Source organism: Argopecten irradians, chromosome 11 (assembly GCF_041381155.1).
Source record: "Argopecten irradians isolate NY chromosome 11, Ai_NY, whole genome shotgun sequence".
NCBI classification, from domain to species: domain Eukaryota; kingdom Metazoa; phylum Mollusca; class Bivalvia; order Pectinida; family Pectinidae; genus Argopecten; species Argopecten irradians.
In genome coordinates this window covers 9,018,138-9,038,726 of record NC_091144.1, presented here as the reverse complement: position 1 = coordinate 9,038,726, position 20,589 = coordinate 9,018,138, and the positions used below count along the sequence as shown (strand labels likewise).

Below are 20,589 nucleotides of genomic sequence, written 5' to 3'. Positions count from 1 at the left end.
GATTACCTTGCAAAGAAAGTTTTCTTAGTACGTGTATATACCTACATATGTATCTAAACGACGATGTTCCGGAACAAAAAGGATTCATACCAGATATTTGTGATATCTTAACGAAATACAACTTAAAGCGAATAGTCGGGCAAAGAAGGGCTAAAATCGGTGAAATGGTGTTAATATATCCAGTATAATTTCTTATGAACTCCCATCAAAATCGCTCTGTATGCGAAGAAATTAATATTTATTATGGGAATCCTAATGCGTCCTCCCGACCGGCTATCAGTGCAGTTCAACCTTAACGCATGCGCAACATCCACCACTCTCCGTAGTAAACAAAACATGGCTACCGTAGTTTTGAACCAAAAGGTTTCCGCCAAAACAACCAACTGACTCACCTAAAATGCGAAAGGAAAGGCAATGGAGCAGCGACAATCCCAACAAATGACTCGGTAAACATTACGACGCATGGAGAGTGTTAATACAACTTGTTATAGTGAAGAGAACAGTTCAAACGAGCACGCGGCTCTGGACCGCTACTGTACGTACCTAGGCCTACTACCCGGTACTCCCTGCTCAGCTGATAGTGAGTGAGTCTTCATATTTTGATCATTATGTAAATACACTGGTAGACCCAAAGTGTTCAAAAAAGTTCTCCCAGTGAGCTGTTTTCATATCACGTTCAGTTATGGCTGTTTTGTGTAGAGCTGACAAAATTTATGTTTAGGCTCCAAATTTTATGTTCAAGTATTCCGCTTGGTGTTTAACCGCTGGGATTACAATTTAGCTTTCAAAATTATAGTGTAGGTCACCAGCGCACTGTTCTAGACACAAACTGGTGTGTAGGTTTGACGACCTCAATGTGCCGGTTTTAAACTACGTGTGTAGGTATTAAACTTGCCGTGCTGGTTTTAAAATTAATGTCGACGTGTAGGGATGGTGAGCTCGTCTAGTGGGTTTATCGTTCAGGTAGAGGGGAACCGTTCAGTTTCTCGGCGGTCCATTGTATCGCGCCACAGGGGGGCTCCTGGACCGCTGGACTCTCTGTGACCGACTGATCATTACCACGTGCGTTCATACGAACGCTTGCCGTCTTCGTCAGTGATTGGTCAGATGGGTAGATTAGGCCACACCCACTGGGAAGGCCTAACTTGGCTTGGCTTACGTATTGTCTAATAGAGAAAAATACAGGTAAGTTGATAACTATTGACATAGACGTGGCAGTGAAAAGTGAATTATACCATTGTAAAGGGAATTATTTAATCTCCATTTTGGTGTATGGTATTAAAATCTGTGTCAAAAAGTGAAGACGAAATCGCCAGTCAAAATTTACTATTGTGTAGCTTACCTAGCCAAGCCACCGAAGTGAAACCATCAGTGGGCGGAGCTAAGCGGATTAGTGTTGTCACTAATCAATAAATACACTTTAGTGCAAAGACGTATAGATGAATCCTTGGAGTGTATAAGGAATGTATATTTACATAATGTAAACTGTGATGGTCATGTTTCTTTATGATATTGTGAAACGTACGCGATATTAAAAGAATATAATGCCAGAAGGGTCGTTGAATTGATTATTACAGTTGTAGACGAAGGACGCAGATGACAATAAATCCTTGATGTTGACGTTATGGATAAAATGAAAAGATGTATGTAATGGCTATTAACCGAAGAGGAGGCATATATCGTGACTATCATCACACTGGAAAAAAAACGGAAAAATCATCAAGCCGAATAATAACCTAAACTGCAAGAGTACAAATCTTATATATTGTATAACTTGTCCAACTTGCAACGAAAATGATATCGGCCAAACGGGAAATTCTCTTGCAGAACGGGTGCGTGTCCATAAACAACCGATACGCACACCAGAGACAAGAAAAAATCCGCTTAGTGAACATTTAGATATATGCGGGATCGGAACGTTTAGAACATTCCCTTTTCACTAGATGCCAGGTCCCTGCAATATAAAACGCAAAAGCAAGGAAGGCATGTTTATAAAACTTTTTGAACTTTTTTCTTTCCTTATTTACCGCCAATTTATCATTTTATGGAAATATAACATATTTTCCTAATATTTTGGTGTCGCTGTACACTTTATATACGTGTGTTTGATACAAAGGCGAACTTACCCCTGCTTTTTGAAATATGCATGTAACACGTTTCTCCAATACTGAATGTTATACATTTCAACATGTATAACAATGTACATGTATAAACAAACCCCTGTGGTCTCGACCATACACCATACCCTATCTTGCACACGTGCTCAAAACAGGTTAGTATTCAAAATACTCGTGCATTGTAACGGGCACATACTCCAATCAAACAAAGGAGCTATGCGGTAAAATGCAAGTAATTTGGATTTTTTTCGTCTATCACTAGTGTATCCTTAATTAGGTTGATTGGTCATTATCTTAAGTTATTTATTCATATAAACTTGTATGTTAATAGGGATACTTACAATAAGCAGTATAGTATACGCATACGGATATGTACGTATTGGAAGGGGAACGACCATTATTCTTAAAATATTTCATATTTTCTATTTTTGTGTTTTGAATATTGAATTTAAAATAAACTCTTACTATCGTAATTTGCATGCTAGAAATAACAATTCTCCTTAGCGTGTCAATAGACATATCCTTATCTCTGAAAGGCTACCCGCTCAATCGAATACGCACGTTCATTGCCTGACTGCCGTGTGTATTCAATGGGGACAACCTACGTCACCGGAAGTGATATCGGGCACACAAAAATAAAGAAAAAACGCCCGCTTCAAGATGAAAATCGGCTGAAATTATGACATAAAAGCTATACATCGTCTAAACCTATCGTGCATCAAAGACAGTGTATTGTTAGAGATTCTATGAAGCTATAAAATATCGCCAAACTAGCTCAGATAATGCAAACACCTCGACACAATATTTTTCGACAGCAGGGATATCGGTCACATTTTATTCAATAAAACGTTAAAAGTTGTAAATAAATAAATTTTGCTGTCACAAAACCGTCCGTTTACTCATATGTAATATATGACTGTTGAAAGAAAATATTTCATTCATTATATTTGCTAGTGGAGAAATACAGACGGTGCTTTATTAGAAATTATGAAAGTGATATCGGTCACACTTAGAACTTTAGGGGTAACGGTCACATCCAAAGTTACGAAAACTGAATATTACAGCATTGTACATGTAGTCGTTATTTACGCATTCATGCAACTCCAATAGATACCCCGCCAAAATACTTTAATTGAATTGATCTTTTTAACCCACCATCAGCAAATAGTTGGCGAGCTATAAAATAGCCTTCCCGCCATTGCTCGTCATCCGTCCGTCTTTTATTTCTGTTATTTCTCTGAAAGTACTGGAGGGGTTTCATATCGATTTATTTCGATACCGCTACATGTATTTGCCAGAGAGTATTAAGGATCTTTATTAAATTTCATGTTTAGAAAGTCATCTTTCTTGATTCTAGTAGATGGACTTGTTGCTATGGTTCAAATTCCACATGTGAGCTTAATACTTAATGGACCTTTCTGGATTTTTTTAAGTACTACATGTATCTCTCTCTTTACTCTTGTTGTACATAATGCATCAATGGGAAAACGCGGTAGTCGACAACCTGAAGTTCGTTACCATGTGGACATACAATTATCAAATATCTTGTTCGATATAGATATTTTGATAATCATTTTTAACATAGGATTGTATTTATTAATGCTCATTTTTGAGACAGATAAGATAACAAAATAATGAATATTTGGCTATCTTGAAATTAATTGACTACCACGGTGCTTTATAGCATTCATATATATATATTTACTTTTTCACTGCAACCCTAATATGTATTATTACCAAGCGCATTTGACATTCAGGGGTGCATGATCTGCTATCCGCTTATTTTTATGTGATGTCATATTTTTTTTCTTTATAGATACAAATATCTTGGGATGTTATCATACAAGTGATATTAAATGAAAAAATATTCATTACATTGCATTCAGTTGACAATTAGGTGAGTATGAATGCCAACTGGACATCGGCTAATTCAACATGAAGCGCTAAAGATATTGGACCAACATGTTAAATTGACCGATTTGTAAATCCAATGGTAAACGTCATGATATCTCTTAGCCCTCTTGTTATCAAATGATTTGCTTTTATAATTTGTTTGCATATGATCATTTGTGCTATTGTTGTTAAGATATATTCTAAGTACCTTTTCAATCGTAATTGTGTGTTAAATCTGTGGAGAAATTATTAGTGAACTGACATGTAGAACTGTTCTAACGCTATCAGCTAAAAACCCTCAGTGATCCTGTCTATCATGTATTCACGTATTTCTGTAGCTTATACATCGGATGCCTTTACATCTTTAAGTTTTAGGTAGTTTCTTGTATATTGTCACTGCGAAGTTTTTAAGTTATATTTACTTTAACACAGAAACGTACTTCAAAATAGTACAATGGTACTCCATGGAGATGTAATTTGTCTGCTTGTTAACGGTTACCTCAGTTCTACTTTGCTTCAGCAAACATTCCACGCAAAGACAATGCAAGAACAAAGGGTGTGTACAAATACATGTATAGAAAAACGAAACAATATACAGTGTACGAATAACCAAAGTATTCAGCAAAAAATAGTTACGATAATAGTTAATGATGTATCATGTATCTCGGTAGTATTTCCTCTTTACCCGAATGAGTAGTTAGGGAAAACAACGGTGCGATAGTTCAGCAATTTTTACGAAGCGACAAACCATTTCAAAATCTTTGGATGTGACCGTAACTCTGTGAACGACATCCTTTTTTAAAAACAACAAATCACCAACTAGGTTATGCTGGTATTGTCACTTTTGTAGCGGATAAAATGAACGATAGCTAATACTTGAAATATAAGGTATTTTATATCAGTAAATAACAGTAAAGTTAAAAAAAATTACGCTTGACATATTTTCGGTGAATAAAATGAGACCAAATGCCACACTGTGGAAAAAGAAAGACAGACGGATGACGAGCAATAGACGAAAAGCGATTTCAATAGCTCGCTATCCATTTGCTGTTAGGGGGTTAAAAATCGTCTTTCAAGATCAGATAAATTAATTAAAGTATTTTGGCGTCTTAACCACAGTTTTCGTAAGTTTGGATGTGACCGTTACCCCTAAAGTTCTAAGTGTGACCGATATCACTTTCATAATTTCTAATTAAGCACCGTATATGATTCTCCACTAGCAGATATAATGAATGAAATATTTTCTTTCAACAGTCATATATTACATATTAGTAAACGGGACAGTATTGTGGCAGCAAAATTTATTTATTTGCAGTTTATAACGTTTCAGTGAATAAAATGTGACCGACATCCCTGCTGTCGAAAAATATTGTGTCGAGGTGTTTGCATAATCTGAGCTAGTTTGACGATATTTAATAGCTTTATAGAATCTCTAACAATACGCTGTCTTTGACGAACGATAGGTTTAGAAGATGTATTGCTTTTATGTCATAATTTCAGCCGATTTTCATCTTGAAGCGGGCGTTTTTTCATAGTTTTGGTGTGCCTGATATCACTTCCGGTGACGTAGGTTGTCCCCATTGGTATTGTACCTGTGTCACAGTGTGTTCTGTGTAATACCTGGGTAACGGGTAGGATTATACAGTTCACGTTATAGTTTGTTTCATTGTACAACGATTGATTGATTTTATGAGATCAGAAGAGAAGAGAATTACAATGTGTTATATAACTTATGAATAAAACAGACGCAAAATAGAAAATATGTAATATTTTAAGAATAATGGTCGCTCCCCTTCCGATACGTACATATCCGTATGCGTATACTATACTGCTTATTGTAAGTATCCCTAATACTGCTACATATTTATACAACGTTATTTCATAAACTACAGGTTTTATGAGGGAGAACAGTGTGTGCCTCGTTTCATTATTCGGAACTTTCGTTAAAGGATTTGTGCAGCCAATTTTTTTTTTTTTTTTTTTTTTGATAATACGTCAGGATATTGCTTTTGATGAATGAAAAATTAAGTCCCACCCAACGAATCGCCTAGCTTTTAGCGCTATCGGTTGGTTTTGGTCGTGATTTACGGGTAGTGTCGACTACGGTTCAGAGATAATGAGCTAGGCGGTCACGTGGTCTTGTGATGTCAGAGTAGTCCGTGGCTACACAAGGTAAGCCTATAGTACTATACATGTATACAGCATATATACGTATACGTTAGATCTACAATTTGAGTTTTTCGAGTAAATGGTTATTCTAGCTTTATGATGTAGATATTTTCAGTTTCAAAACATTCCATTTACACCACTTCAAAAATTCAAACAAGCATATATTTAACTTTAGATTAGATAATCAGTCCAATTTGATAGCGATATCAAAATGATGTTCGGATCAGTCTGGACTGAGATTTAGATAGCATATGATGTAAATTTCAGTGTAATAAAAAAGTATAATGTAACACTATCTTTTTACGAGTAAAATCCCAAAATTTAGCATGAATATATCTAGAATCCGTGTTTTTATTTCATTCAAACTTCTGCTATAACGATGCAAACACGGCACCGTTTTTGAGTAAAAATAAAATGTGGACGGTTATCAGTTACAACTGTATGTGATATTGGAGTTACAGTACCGAACTTATACCGAAAATAATATGTATACCTATATTGTTGCCTTTGAAACTTTATCCATAACGTTAACTAAAAAGCAGAAATACATCAATGGTATTTCTGATATAAATGTTCCTATATTACAGTTTAAGTGTAGATTTAAATTCATTATTTCAAAATTATACTAAATCCTTAAAATAGTATATTCATTGTCGACCGTTTTGTATATCATACCGAGATTTAATAGTATGATATATGAACATTTATCGTATAATCCAAAAAGTAACCACATACAGTGTTCAAATGAAAATTGAAATTACTCGTATACAGGCATTAAAAATAGATATAATATCTTGTACATTTAAAAATATAAAAATATACTAAGTGATATTTAAATAAGTATATCTAGTGTGATAATGTTGTAATCCTTCTTGTATGACTATACATGTACATTAAGATTCGAAACGGTGAAAATACATGCTTAGAATATTTACTAATACCTTAGAAATTACTGGAGATTGCTATATGCCACGATTCCGTAATTACAGTCTAGACTGGAATAATTTTTAAGGTTAAACCTTTAGTTGAACTAGTTCTTAGAACCATTTTTGTTTCTGAATAAGTCACCTTCCATTTTTGTTTTACCTGCGTACGACATATATATATGTGTATGTAATATGTATTCCTAGGTATGATCAGGTATATTTTATTTCCATTTGCTTTTACATCTTCATTTTAAAAATGGAGGTGACAATAAAAAAACCTAGAGCATAGATGTACGGGGTTTCCATAATTCAAATCACAATCCAATTAACGGATGTCCTAACCTGATTGACAGTAAGACAATAGCAAATACCCGATATAGTCCACCGAATAGCAAATTGCCCGCGGCCAGGTAATTACAGGTGAGTTCGATGAATGGCGTTGTGTACAGGTAAATAACATCCTGGTCAAGGTATTACATAACCATCAAACCAAAGGCATGGCTAATTATATATCTATAATGTCGGTGTATCTACTCGTATATCGATTAAAAATTGAAAGCGACTGCACGGTCTGAAAAAAAATAGTTTGTTTTGCTTAATATTTCAATATTTAGATCTTTTATAATATCAAAAGTAAATTCTTTCTACCATATGTTAAAACGTTTTACGGTATTGTAATAAATGTATCTCGATTTATTCGGTTAGCAACACACAACACAATGTTTGTAATGATCAATCATCGGTGTGTACGTATGTCAAGCATCACATCCTTGATGTTTTAATCAAGGATTTTTTCAATTGGTACGTAAAATTTCATTCTACAGTCACAAACTTTGCAATTCACAATGTATCAAAGATACAGACTACAGGAAAATGGTATCTAATTAAAGCGTATTCGTTGCTGAACTCCTCGACAAAAAATCCGAAACTTTTATTTCTGTGTGGATTTTCTTTCATAATTACACGAAGATACCTGCTATTAGAGCATAAATTAGAGTATTTGAAACATCGAATTTCACTCTTTTAGTTATTTATATTCGAGACAAAGTTATTGTACGATTAACTTCATTCAAAAGTAATCATAAAAAAAATCTTTGATCGGCTTTTCCTGTGACCGTCGATGTAAATGATAGCACATCAGTTAAAGTACAGCTATAACCCAGAACATTTTAAAGGGGAAACTAAGTCCACCTCAAGCGTATTTTAAGTGGATAATGTTTAAAAGTATAAGTATGTTCCAAGTCCAAAATCAATAGGAAATAAGTGCATTTTAAGTGGGTCTGTTTTAAAACACAATTATGAAATGTAGCTGTAAGCGTAATTCTGGTAGTTAAAGTGGATTTAAAGTGGATCACATAAGGGGATTTTAAGCGTCTAAAATATGTAAATGAGCTATCCAGTGGATTTGAAGTGGTCCCACTAAGGGGATTTGAAGTGGTCCCACTAAGGGGATTAGAAGTGGTCCCACTAAGGGGATTTGAAGTGGTCCCACTAAGGGGATTAGAAGTGGTCCCGCTAAGGGGATTTGAAGTGGTTATGCTAAGGGGATTTGAAGTGGTCCCACTAAGGTGATTTTAAGCGTCTAAAATATGTAAATGAGCTTACCAGTGGATTTGAAGTGGTCCCGCCAAGGGGATTTGAAGTGGTCCCGCTAAGGGGATTTGAAGTGGTTATGCTAAGGGGATTTGAAGTGGTCTCACTAAGGGGATTAAAAGTGGTCCTGGTAAGGGGATTTTAAGCGTCTAAAATATGTAAATGAGGAAACCAGTGGATTTGAAGTAGTCCCTCTAAGGGGATTTGAAGTGTTCCCACTAAGGGGATTAAAAGTGGTTCTGCTAAGGGGATTAAAAGTGGGCCTGCTAAGGGGATTTTAAGCGTCTAAGTTATGTAAATGAGGAAACCAGTGGATTTGAATTATTACGAAGTAGTCCCTCTAAGGGGATTTGAAGTGTCTAAACATCAAGAGCTAATATTCCATCAAAAGTATCTTTAGTAACTTCTGGATTCGTTTCTTAAATCAAAATTAAATTAAATTGCTGTAACAACTATTGTTTGAATCTCTAAGCAAAACTGGAGTCCAGAGGTTTGTGAAAGATCTTTTACTGGAATAGCTCTTACTTCTGAAAAATAACAAACTTGACAATTAAATTTCAATGTATTGTATTTCATATAAACTAATTTCTTTTTTTAAAATACATTCTTAAATAAAGTAAATATGGAATGGTACACATAATAATTAGAAATAAATAAAATCATCTATTACATCATTATCTTAAATAACTTATATAACGGTATTATGAAACAGGATGTATCTGATCAAAACTACACATGACAAGTAGAAATACCATATTAGACATCCCAATTATTTGTATGAATACATGTGTTAAAATATTCATTATCAGAAATAACATTACCTTCCCAAGCTCATTTCTTTGGCATAAATGAACTAGTAAAGAAATTAAAAGAAAAACGGTATATTTTGTGATATCAATGAACAACTTAAAGTTGTATGGTCTGTGACTACATATTTTTCTCCACCTCTCCAAGTTTTAAACTTTTGATATTTAACGACTTTTGTTAAGTTCGTAATCACAAAGTTACTAAACTAAAATATTGATTTTTAACCTGTACACGTTTAAAATAGCTCGAAGGTGTCCGAACTGTTCCAATCTGTTCCGATCTGTACTGGTATTGCTGATTTTGACTAAGTGATACGGCTCTGGAGGTTCCAATCTATATATGGGTATCGCGGATTATGTACACCACATCTAATCTCATCTTTTGTACTGTATATGTCTGCATGGGGAAGTGTCTTCACCATTTTTAACTCCAATCTGCACATGTACAGAACCTGGTGAAAGTAAAAAAATGAATGAAAGATAGAAACAAATTATAACAAGGACATAGTCATTCAGATCCCCCGCCAATGGAGATATCAAAGCTGAAGTAAGTTTGATTGTGGAGACTTATGTGTATGAAAAAAAAACCAGGAAAAAGGAAGTTGAGCTAAAGAAAGATGGAGTATAATTCAAGCAGAGCGAGGCTGCAATTGTTGAATCAGGTATACAGCCTTGACATTTATATTAGACTATATACACAAAGATGGGTGGAGTTTTGCAAAGTAACATTTACCATTTACCATGATATTTTCAGCAATGTTTCCATGGTAACGGAAAAAGTGCAAAAATGAAAACCTAAAAATAGCAAAAGGTACTACTAGACCATAAAAAGAATGTGTCTATGAAGTTTCGTGGAAATATCTCTGCTGGTTTTAGAGTTATGCTCCGGAAATGAACCGGCTACAAAAATATAATATTTTCAGCAATGTTTCTATGGTTTACAGGAAAAAGCACAAAAAGTGAAAACCTAAAATAGACCATAAGACTAATGTGCCTATGGAGTTCCATGCATATATCTCAACCGGTTTTCCAGTTATGCTCCGGAAACGAACCTGGTACAAAAATATGATATTTTCAGCAATGTTTCCATGGTTACGGAAAAATGAAAACCTAAAAATAGCAAAAGACACTACTAGACCATAAGAACAATGTGTCTATGAAGTTTCGTGGAAATATCTCTGCTGGTTTTAGAGTTGTGCTCCGGAAATGATTCTTACACAAAAATCTGCCATTTTCAGCAATGTTTCCATGGTTACAGAAAAAAGTACAAAATGTGAAAACCTTAAAATAGCAAAAGGCACTACTAGACCATAAGACCAATGTGTCTAAGAAGTTTCGTGGAAATATCTCTTCTGGTTTAAGAGTTATGCTCCGGAAACGAACCTGGTACAAAAATATGATATTTTCAGCAATGTTTCCATGGTTACGGAAAAAGTGCAAAAAATCAAAACCTAAAAATAGCAAAAGGCACTACTAGACCATAAGACCAATGTGTGTATGAAGTTTCGTGGAAATATCTCTACTGGTTTTAGAGTTATGCTCCGGAAACCATTCGTACGGATGGACGGACGGACGGAACCCATTTGTATATCCCCCGCCAACTTCGTTGGGCGGGGGATAATAATTCATTTATGAATTTGTTTAAAAATCAAAACCAGGAAGGGTTAACATATTAGAATGATGTAATAGGGTTGTGGTTTTTCAATTACAATTATTGTGATCACCATTTCAATTTACCTGGGTATATTAATTCATTTAGATTTATGAATTACACTGTAATTAGTTGCTTTTGCACACAAACATTTATTCACAATGCATTACCATATTTATGAGTATACATGTATTTAATTACCAATGATAAAGATGAAAGTGTCGGACTGGTGCAAATTAATCTCCAAAAATCAGTCAAACGTACTTGTGGTTGTTTTCTTCTTTCCTCGCCATTCTGTTATTCCTGGAAAAAATTATATGAATGATATCATCACAAGCTAATTGCATGGAAGCCACAATAGTAAATTTCATTAAGAAAAATACTAGATCTTTAGAACCATAAATAATAATTATACTGTATTTAAAATTCCAAAATGTAAACAAATAAATTAAAATTTCATATTTAAGTTTAAATGGAAGGTAATTTATAAATCTTTGAGGCAAAGTCTGCATGTCGGAAACCAAGAGTAAACACTGTTGTCGTAAATACACTGTCGGTGAATACGTCCTTGTAATAATAAATAGTGTTTGTCAGTGAGGCCTTCGGAAAATATTTCAACTAGTGTAGTTGTGAAATGATTTAGTGTATTAATGAAGTGTTTCTGGTGTTATTCTAGTAGAAAGATAATTTATTCACCGACAGTGTATTTACGACAACAGTGTTTACTCTTGGTTTCCGACATGCAGACTTTGCCTCAGTGAAGCTTTCAATCCAAATATTTCGACCAGTTTTAATGTTGATAACTGATGAAAGTGAACAAATCAAGTATTCCTGGTGTTATAATGATGGAAAGATCGTTTACTCACAAGTGTCAGTCTGACTGCCTATTTACGACAAAATTGTTTACTGTACTATACATATCGGTTTACGGCATGCAGTTTGGAGAACATGTTCACTACACGTGTGTTTATCACTAATTTTAACGATAATTTTCATACCTATAACCTAATCCAATAATATTAGATCTCGATATTGAGAAACTTCTGATGTGCAATATCGAGATCTAATGCCCGAACCCTATACGAGTCTTCGCAAGTTCCGCCCTCGAATTAGAGCGGAACTTTGACGCTTAATTACCAAGTGAAAAAAACTTACCAGAATGTCAAAAAACATGTATAGCGTGAATCAGTAGTTATCCATGAACACATCCTGGTATAAGAATATGTATGACATAACATTAATCCGCGGAATAATCACACATTTAAGAGCTGACCCATAGCATCGCTGTATAATCTACAAATGTAGGTTAATTCCTATTCAAATTTTCGTCACTTCCGGTTTATCAAATTATAGTACGGTGTATCAAATGGAAAGATAATATTAATAGTGGTAACCAAGATTGTTTGTATGCACGGAAACAAATATTTTTTATTAGTTCTGATTGATTCTGTAAATTTTTAAATGAATTGATGCATTTTAGTCGAAATACTGCAAAATATTTCATAGATAATGATACTTTTACTTTCCGTCACCATTCCGTAATTTGTAACAACCGAGTAAAAATGGCGACCGGGTAGACTTACAAATAGTGGTGGGGGTATAGAAATGTCTAAATTCGGTATAACAGTGCAATAGTGACGTTTTGAATTTTGGATTTAACATGATTTGGGATAATTCTTTCAGGATATAAAAGGTTAGTGTCAACACAACTTGAAATTTTGAATTTATATCGAGCCCATTTCTGCGCCGTGTGAATCCTGCCTCGATTGTTAGAGGTTAGACACGACGTAATGATCAAAAGTGTCTCGTCGTGCTATACCTCTAACATTGTTGGAGTAACCTATAACCTAGCGTGTTTGTTTAATCCAAGCTGGATAATAAGCCTCAAACCCCATTTAATGGAAAGTATGGATAGTGTGTGTGCACCTATACACAAACATATTGATACATAGCCACCTGTGAGTGACTGGTTAGCCGAGGTGTGAATTAATGGCTAGTTAGCTTAACCGATCTATATACATCATCAATAATGCGTCTGTATCTACTTAAAAACAAAGATTTTATTCTTCAAATTGCATCAACACTCACTTGAGTAAAGTACTATTATGTCTTTATTTAGATGTTTTAATGAATCTTCATATTTCTAGTAAAATTGCGCATGAAAATCCTAAAGCATATCTAGCAATGCTCCTTACGTAGAGAACCGTCCCGGCTGTGGGCCGTGTGCAAAAAGTCAAGTGTGCAAAAAGTCAAAACACACGTGGGATTTATAAGATGTCGAAAATGACCTATATTTAAGATTTTCGATGAGTGGTTTGCAATTTTATTACTGCAGAACTAACAAGCTACAAGGTTAGTGACATTTTTAGCCGTACTGTTATATATAATTAGCCATCAGCTTGGATCTGGTACAATGTGATTATCGCAAGCCAATGCAACGTTATTCGATTGCTCTTTAAAGTTTGTTAATTATCTTCAACACACTAATATTACTTATTGTCACAATTTTAAGTAACTAGATTATAATCTTTTCAAATATTTCTGATAACTATTCATGGAGTGCACGGAGTACGGTGGACCGCCGATGATTTGGACATCTGCAAGATATTTCACAGACAGTTTCAGGTTACGGTGGCCAATAAAAGAAAACAAACACAATGCAATTTTAGTATTATTTCTTCTAAATAAAACACTTGATTGTACAATGTTTGCATTGATATTGCCACTTTTATACATCGATTTTGTGGCTCCATGGACATTGTTTTTCCCAAAAAATTTTGATGCACAAAATATTACCGTAGAGTTTTTTTCAGCATTTTCAGCCCAAAAAAGTACCTGCGCTAAGTACATTGGTGCGCAAGTTACACAAATTTTTACGGTACAGGTCTTTTGACATAAAGCTGTTCTGAAAATCATCAAAATTATTTCACAATGTTCTAAACATGATTTTATTACATCCTGATGTAAAACAATTTTAAAATTGGCCATGTTTGGGGATGATTTATGATTATGCCAAATAGTTTTTTTTCCAAATAATGATTAAGTATTATAAGTGGAAAATAAGTTGTCTAACAGTCTGCAAAATATGACTTAACTTTTCCAAGTGGAAATTAAGTTGGCAAAATTAGATTGCAAATAATGATTAAGTATTATAAGTGGAAAATAAGTTGTCTAACAATCTGCAAAATATGACTTAACTTTTCCAAGTGGAAATTAAGTAGGCAAAATTAGTTTGCAAATAATGATGAAGTATTATAAGTGGAAAATAAGTATTAAACAGAACAAATAGTCGACATAGTGATGGATTGAAGTTGTTTCTAAGCCCTACTTTAAAACCACTTGCTTTTACAAAGGCAAATTGAGAGATACAAGGGGAAACTAAGTGGTAAGAACACTATTTACTTATTATCCCCTTACCTATAAGTGGAATTAAAGTGGCTGGCTTTGTAGTCCAAGGGGGTTTTAAGTGGATGATATGTTTCCCACTTATAATCCCCTTAGGATTCAGTGTAATATAAGGGGCAATAAAGGGGATTTTAAGTCCCGCTTACATTTCTAAGCGCCCCTTAGGTTTTTCCTGGGAAGCCACGGACTATTGTGACGTCACACGGTTTAGGGCTAGAAAATATGCATAATCGGGCGTCAGAAAATTTGACCTCGATATCGGCGGTTTACGGGTTATTCCGGTCGCGCGCGCGGCACGGAGAGGTTTCTACACGGTCTAACAAAGCCATTTCCAGCATAAACTGAAATTATCATTTTTGACTGCACAAACCCTTAGGTTATTCCGGTCGCGCGCGGCACGGAGAGGTTTCTACACGGTCTAATAAAGCCATTTCCAGCATAAACTGAAATTATCATTTTTGACTGCACAAATCCTAGGAACATATATTACATACACATATATATATGTCGTACACAGGTAAAACAAAAATGGAAGGTGACTTATTCAGAAACAAAAATGGTTCTAAATCTGATATATATACACATGTTTTCAAGGCTAAATAGTGTTCAGCACTTACTCCAGGTAAAAACGTCGTCAGCTAAATCTTGTAAAATCCAAGTTTTACAGATTATTGAAAATTGCTATCTGCTATTATGTCCAGATTAAAAGTTTTTAAAACTATTAATCATATCTGGACATAATTAACATACAATTTACCTTTTAATGATAACGTGAATTATTGTTGCAAAATAGTGACACAAAATAAAATTAATGCTTATCATTAAAAAGGTCCAATACACTATACGTTTTTAATCCGTTTTATTCAGCAATTTACAAGCAATTGAGTAAAGTACACATTTTCGTTTTAACCAATTTTATATATGTATACAAATATATATTATTACAGTGCATATCTCAAAAAGCAAGAGGTAAGTTCGCCTTTGTATCAAACACACGTATATAAAGTGTACAGCGACACCAAAATATTAGGAAAATATGTTATATGTCCATAAAATGATAAATTGGCGGTAAATAAGGAAAGAAAACAGTTCAAAAAGTTTTATAAACATGCCTTCCTTGCTTTTGCGTTTTATATTGCAGGGACCTGGCATCTAGTGAAAAGGGAATGTTCTAAACGTTCCGATCCCGCATATATCTAAATGTTCACTAAGCGGAATTTTTTCTTGTCTCTGGTGTGCGTATCGGTTGTTTATGGACACGCACCCGTTCTGCAAGAGAATTTCCCGTTTGGCCGATATCATTTTCGTTGCAAGTTGGACAAGTTATACAATATATAAGATTTGTACTCTTGCAGTTTAGGTTATTATTCGGCTTGATGATTTTTCCGTTTTTCTGTGTGATGATAGTCACGATATATGCCTCCTCTTCGGTTAATAGCCATAACATACATCTCTTCATTTTATCCATAACGTCAACATCAAGGATTTATTGTCATCTGCGTCCTTCGTCTACAACTGTAATAATCAATTCAACGACCCTTCTGGCATTATATTCTTTTAATATCGCGTACGTTTCACAATATCATAAAGAAACATGACCATCACAGTTTACATTATGTAAATATACATTCCTTATACACTCCAAGGATTCATCTATACGTCTTTGCACTAAAGTGTATTTATTGATTAGTGACAACACTAATCCGCTTAGCTCCGCCCACTGATGGTTTCACTTCGGTGGCTTGGCTAGGTAAGCTACACAATAGTAAATTTTGACTGGCGATTTCGTCTTCACTTTTTGACACAGATTTTAATACCATACACCAAAATGGAGATTAAATAATTCCCTTTACAATGGTATAATTCACTTTTCACTGCCACGTCTATGTCAATAGTTATCAACTTACCTGTATTTTTCTCTATTAGACAATACGTAAGCCAAGCCAAGTTAGGCCTTCCCAGTGGGTGTGGCCTAATCTACCCATCTGACCAATCACTGACGAAGACGGCAAGCGTTCGTATGAACGCACGTGGTAATGATCAGTCGGTCACAGAGAGTCCAGCGGTCCAGGAGCCCCCCTGTGGCGCGATACAATGGACCGCCGAGAAACTGAACGGTTCCCCTCTACCTGAACGATAAACCCACTAGACGAGCTCACCACCACAACCAGCACGGCAAGTTTAATACCTACACACGTAGTTAAAACCGACACATTGAGGTCGTCAAACCTACACACCAGTTTGTGTCTAGAACAGTGCGCTGGTGACCTACACTATAATTTTGAAAGCTAAATAGTAATCCCAGAGGTTAAACACCAAGCGGAATACTTGAACATCAAATTTGGAGCCTAAACATAAATTTTGTCAGCTCTACACAAAACAGCCATAACTGAACGTGATATGAAAACAGCTCACTGGGAGAACTTTTTTGAACACTTTGGGTCTACCAGTGATAGTGCCTAACAGTATTTTGTCACATGTTTTATACCTGTTCCCCAATCGCGTAAAACGTAACCTTGGGGTAAATAGCGGTTCTTTCGTGGGGCCTCTTTAGGGGTAATGAATGCCCTGTATATTTATAAAATGTACCGTTGTAATGCATGTACAGTTAGAATGTAACCGCTAGTGCATTATCAAGCTAAGATTTGTTTCAATTAATCTATAATATTATGCTACCGGTCAATTCATACAGTTCTGATGTATATATTTATAGATTTTTAATTTGTAAATTATTGTTCTGTACATGTTCTGGTAGTGTTATACACATACATTGTATGTAGGATTTACATTGTAGGTTAATTGGTAAAATTGTATTGTATATGTTCTGATATACACATATACATATGTACATGTAGGTTTTAGCTTGTTCTTTAGATATATTTGGAGGACACATACAGTATTATTTCTGGTCATAATAATAAAATAGTGTTTGTATATTTATTACAACTGTACCTGGTTCATGTGTATATGACAAACTTTACAGAGTTGAAATGTACTGCAGCCATGTATCATTTATAATTATTCTGAATTTTTGTTGGAACTATAGATAATGAATTTTGTATCTTTTTTGAAACAATATTTGATTCTATCAAATGCATCAGTGACACATTCACAACTTATAAAATGTTTTCTCTAAAATAAAAAATAAAAAACTGTAGAATGAACCTACATTTATTCATTTATATATATTTGAAATTCATCATTTCAATTTTTGTCATATCCAACAGATATAAAAAATTGTTGGTTCTTTTTTTTCAGGCACCATGCATGCATAGTGACATGAATACAGAAAGTTCATCCCTTGGACCTGTGGGAGTACATCAGGACTTTCCCTGATCATGTCAAGATCTACACTGACGGCTCAAAAGATGGTGATAATGTTGCGGCAGCATGCTGTACATCTAATCACTGTTCCTCTATCCGACTTCCAGATGCTGCCTCCATTTTCTCTGCGGAAGCTTGTGCTATCGGTCTGGCTCTTGACAACATCGAAGAACACCGCATTGAAAAGGCAATCATCTGTTCAGACTCTCTTTCAGTTCTTCAGGCTTTGAAATCAAGAAACCCTAGAAATACTCTAATTCAAAATCTTTTAATCCGAACCTTTCGATTATCTTCTAACACTCAAATTACTTATCTCTGGATCCCCAGTCATGTGGGTATAAAGGGGAATGAACAGGCTGATAAAGCAGCTAAGACTGCTCTTCGCCTAGCACAAACAGATTTGAAACTACCATACACCGACATCAAACCTTCAATTCAGTCGGCCATCAAACACTAGAACGAATATACGTACCCGGCCCACTATACCTTTCGGCCGGGTACGAATTGGTCCCTATGTGTCGTAGTGGAGCACTGCCTCCGAAAATCACTCGGGCATAGTTTTCTATACTTTTTTGTAGGTTTCCAACTTTTTATGTGTAAACATGCTTTTACATAATATTTTTTTTCCAAAACAAATCAAACTACCATTCTTAATATCTACCGTACCGCTCACACGACATCAAATTCACAATTTGTGGACTTGCTGTATAAATTCTCTTCAGAAAGACCTTCATATGTATTATGTAAAAATATAATGCTTCGATGAGAATTTTATATTTTATGTTGTTCAGTTTTATTGCCTAGTAGGTAAGCGATATCAAACAAATAAGATAAAATGCAAACAAACGTTTTAAAATGGTTTGCATTATCATTGCTTTGCTCCATTAGCAGTAATAGGCACCAATTGTAGCTCTAAAGACGACACCATTTTCAGTCTAAAAGTCTTTTGAGCTACAATATTGCAGCTAATCAAACACCATTGGCAACAAAGGTGGTCTACCGAAACAAACAATAAACTGTTTAAAATTCAACCTACACTTAATCCTAAACTGTTCAGTCGGAGAGACCGCAGAGAGGAAGTTGTTCTCTCTCGGCTCCGAACTGGACACACATATTTTACACATTCCTATCTATTGAGAGGGGAGGATCCTCCCACATGCCACGCATGTGATTCTCCTCGCACAGTGGAGCATATTTTAGTGCACTGTATTGATTTTAAGCACATACGAGATAAGTACTACGATGTCTCCGACATGTACACTTTGTTTCATGCCGTGAGACATAATCGTATTTTTAATTATCTCAAAGAAATCGGTATTTTAAACAAAATATGAACGTTTTCTCATCATATCATATCATCGTATCATCTCAACATTTCATCGTTTCATCAACTTTGTGCATGAGTTTTCTCATGTGTTTTAGCCAAAACTATTTTATCCCATGCAAACCTTTTTTTTTATCAAATAAACGTTTACAATCTGTGTTTTAGTCCTTACCTGCCTTTTCTTACCCTGATCTTTTATCCTGATAATAATGCATGACTTGTAGTTTGGCCCTAAATGACCTTAGTTGTCGATGGGCCGTAAAACTCAAACAAACAAACAAACAAACAAGTGTATGTATACATATACATACAATTAGCATCATATGAAGACTGAAGAATGTTGATTTGAGTGCTCTTGAAAGTAAACTTTACCAATATGGACCTAGAAGATCATGAACAGAACATTTAAACAGTATTAATTTATTAAATGTTCCTTTCAACTGTAATCATTAAATAAAATTATGATGCAATACTTTTTCATTGTTTAACTTTGTAGAAATATTTGTTTATATTAGTCCTCTAGATCCAGTGATTATAATTCTTGCATCCATATGCCTGCCCATTTGTTTGTCAGGGCTTGTGAGATAGCTTTTCAATTACTTTTAAAATATAAGGATTTTTTTACATATAGCAATATAGATACCATTGTCTTAGGATTTCTAAATTCTACTTTACAAGAGAGTAGACTCAACATATAAATAAAACCATAAAACTAGCAAGTTATCTGAAATGTTAAAAATCTTTTTGTCTGAACCAAATTTCACATTTATTGTCTATGTGTAACTTGTACATAGACCATTTATGTATTAATACTGTAGTAACAGTGATTACAAACACATAGACTAAAATGTAGTATGTAGTACTATGTACATCTGTCTTTGATTTGAGTTCTAAACAAAAAAGTGGTACCTATTGGGAAGTTGTGACTTGGGCGGGGGGGGGGGGGGGGGGGGGGGGAAAAAAGTGAAATACAGAAGAAATAGCTACACATGGAAAAAAGAAAGATATACAGTACCATATGGATTCAAAGTTGCTCCAAAATCAATGAGACTAAATAACCAAAAAAAAAAAAGCCATGTAAACCCCAAATATGCAATGACCAGATCAATGATAAAGCACCCTTCCACTTCCAGTTATCTGTAGCTATTTCTTCTATATTTCAACCCCCCACCCAAGTTACAACTTTCCAACCTCATGATTCTTCTGTCTTTTAGTCCCCCCACCCCACAACACACACATACCTGATTGGTTGTCATGTTATTTCAGGTTCCTATTCAGGTATTATTCCTAAAAACCAAAAAGGGTATACACACTGTGTACTCTCAAAGGAGGGGAACCACTTCATTCAAAAATGGAATTTACAATTTCATCTTAATTTTGA

General features: G+C 34.8%; 2 long non-coding RNA genes across 2 annotated transcripts; one reads left to right on the top strand and one right to left on the bottom strand.

The window, feature by feature from the left end:
* Positions 1 to 208: 208 nt before the first annotated feature.
* LOC138334700 (uncharacterized) lies at positions 209 to 20,158 on the top strand. Its single transcript, XR_011210140.1, has 2 exons — positions 209 to 580; positions 17,819 to 20,158. It is a non-coding gene; the product is annotated as an uncharacterized lncRNA (long non-coding RNA).
* Positions 9,249 to 11,632, bottom strand: LOC138334699 (uncharacterized). The gene is made up of 2 exons (XR_011210139.1): positions 11,357 to 11,632; positions 9,249 to 9,956 (listed from the first exon to the last, which is right to left on the bottom strand). It is a non-coding gene; the product is annotated as an uncharacterized lncRNA (long non-coding RNA).
* Positions 20,159 to 20,589: the final 431 nt, after the last annotated feature.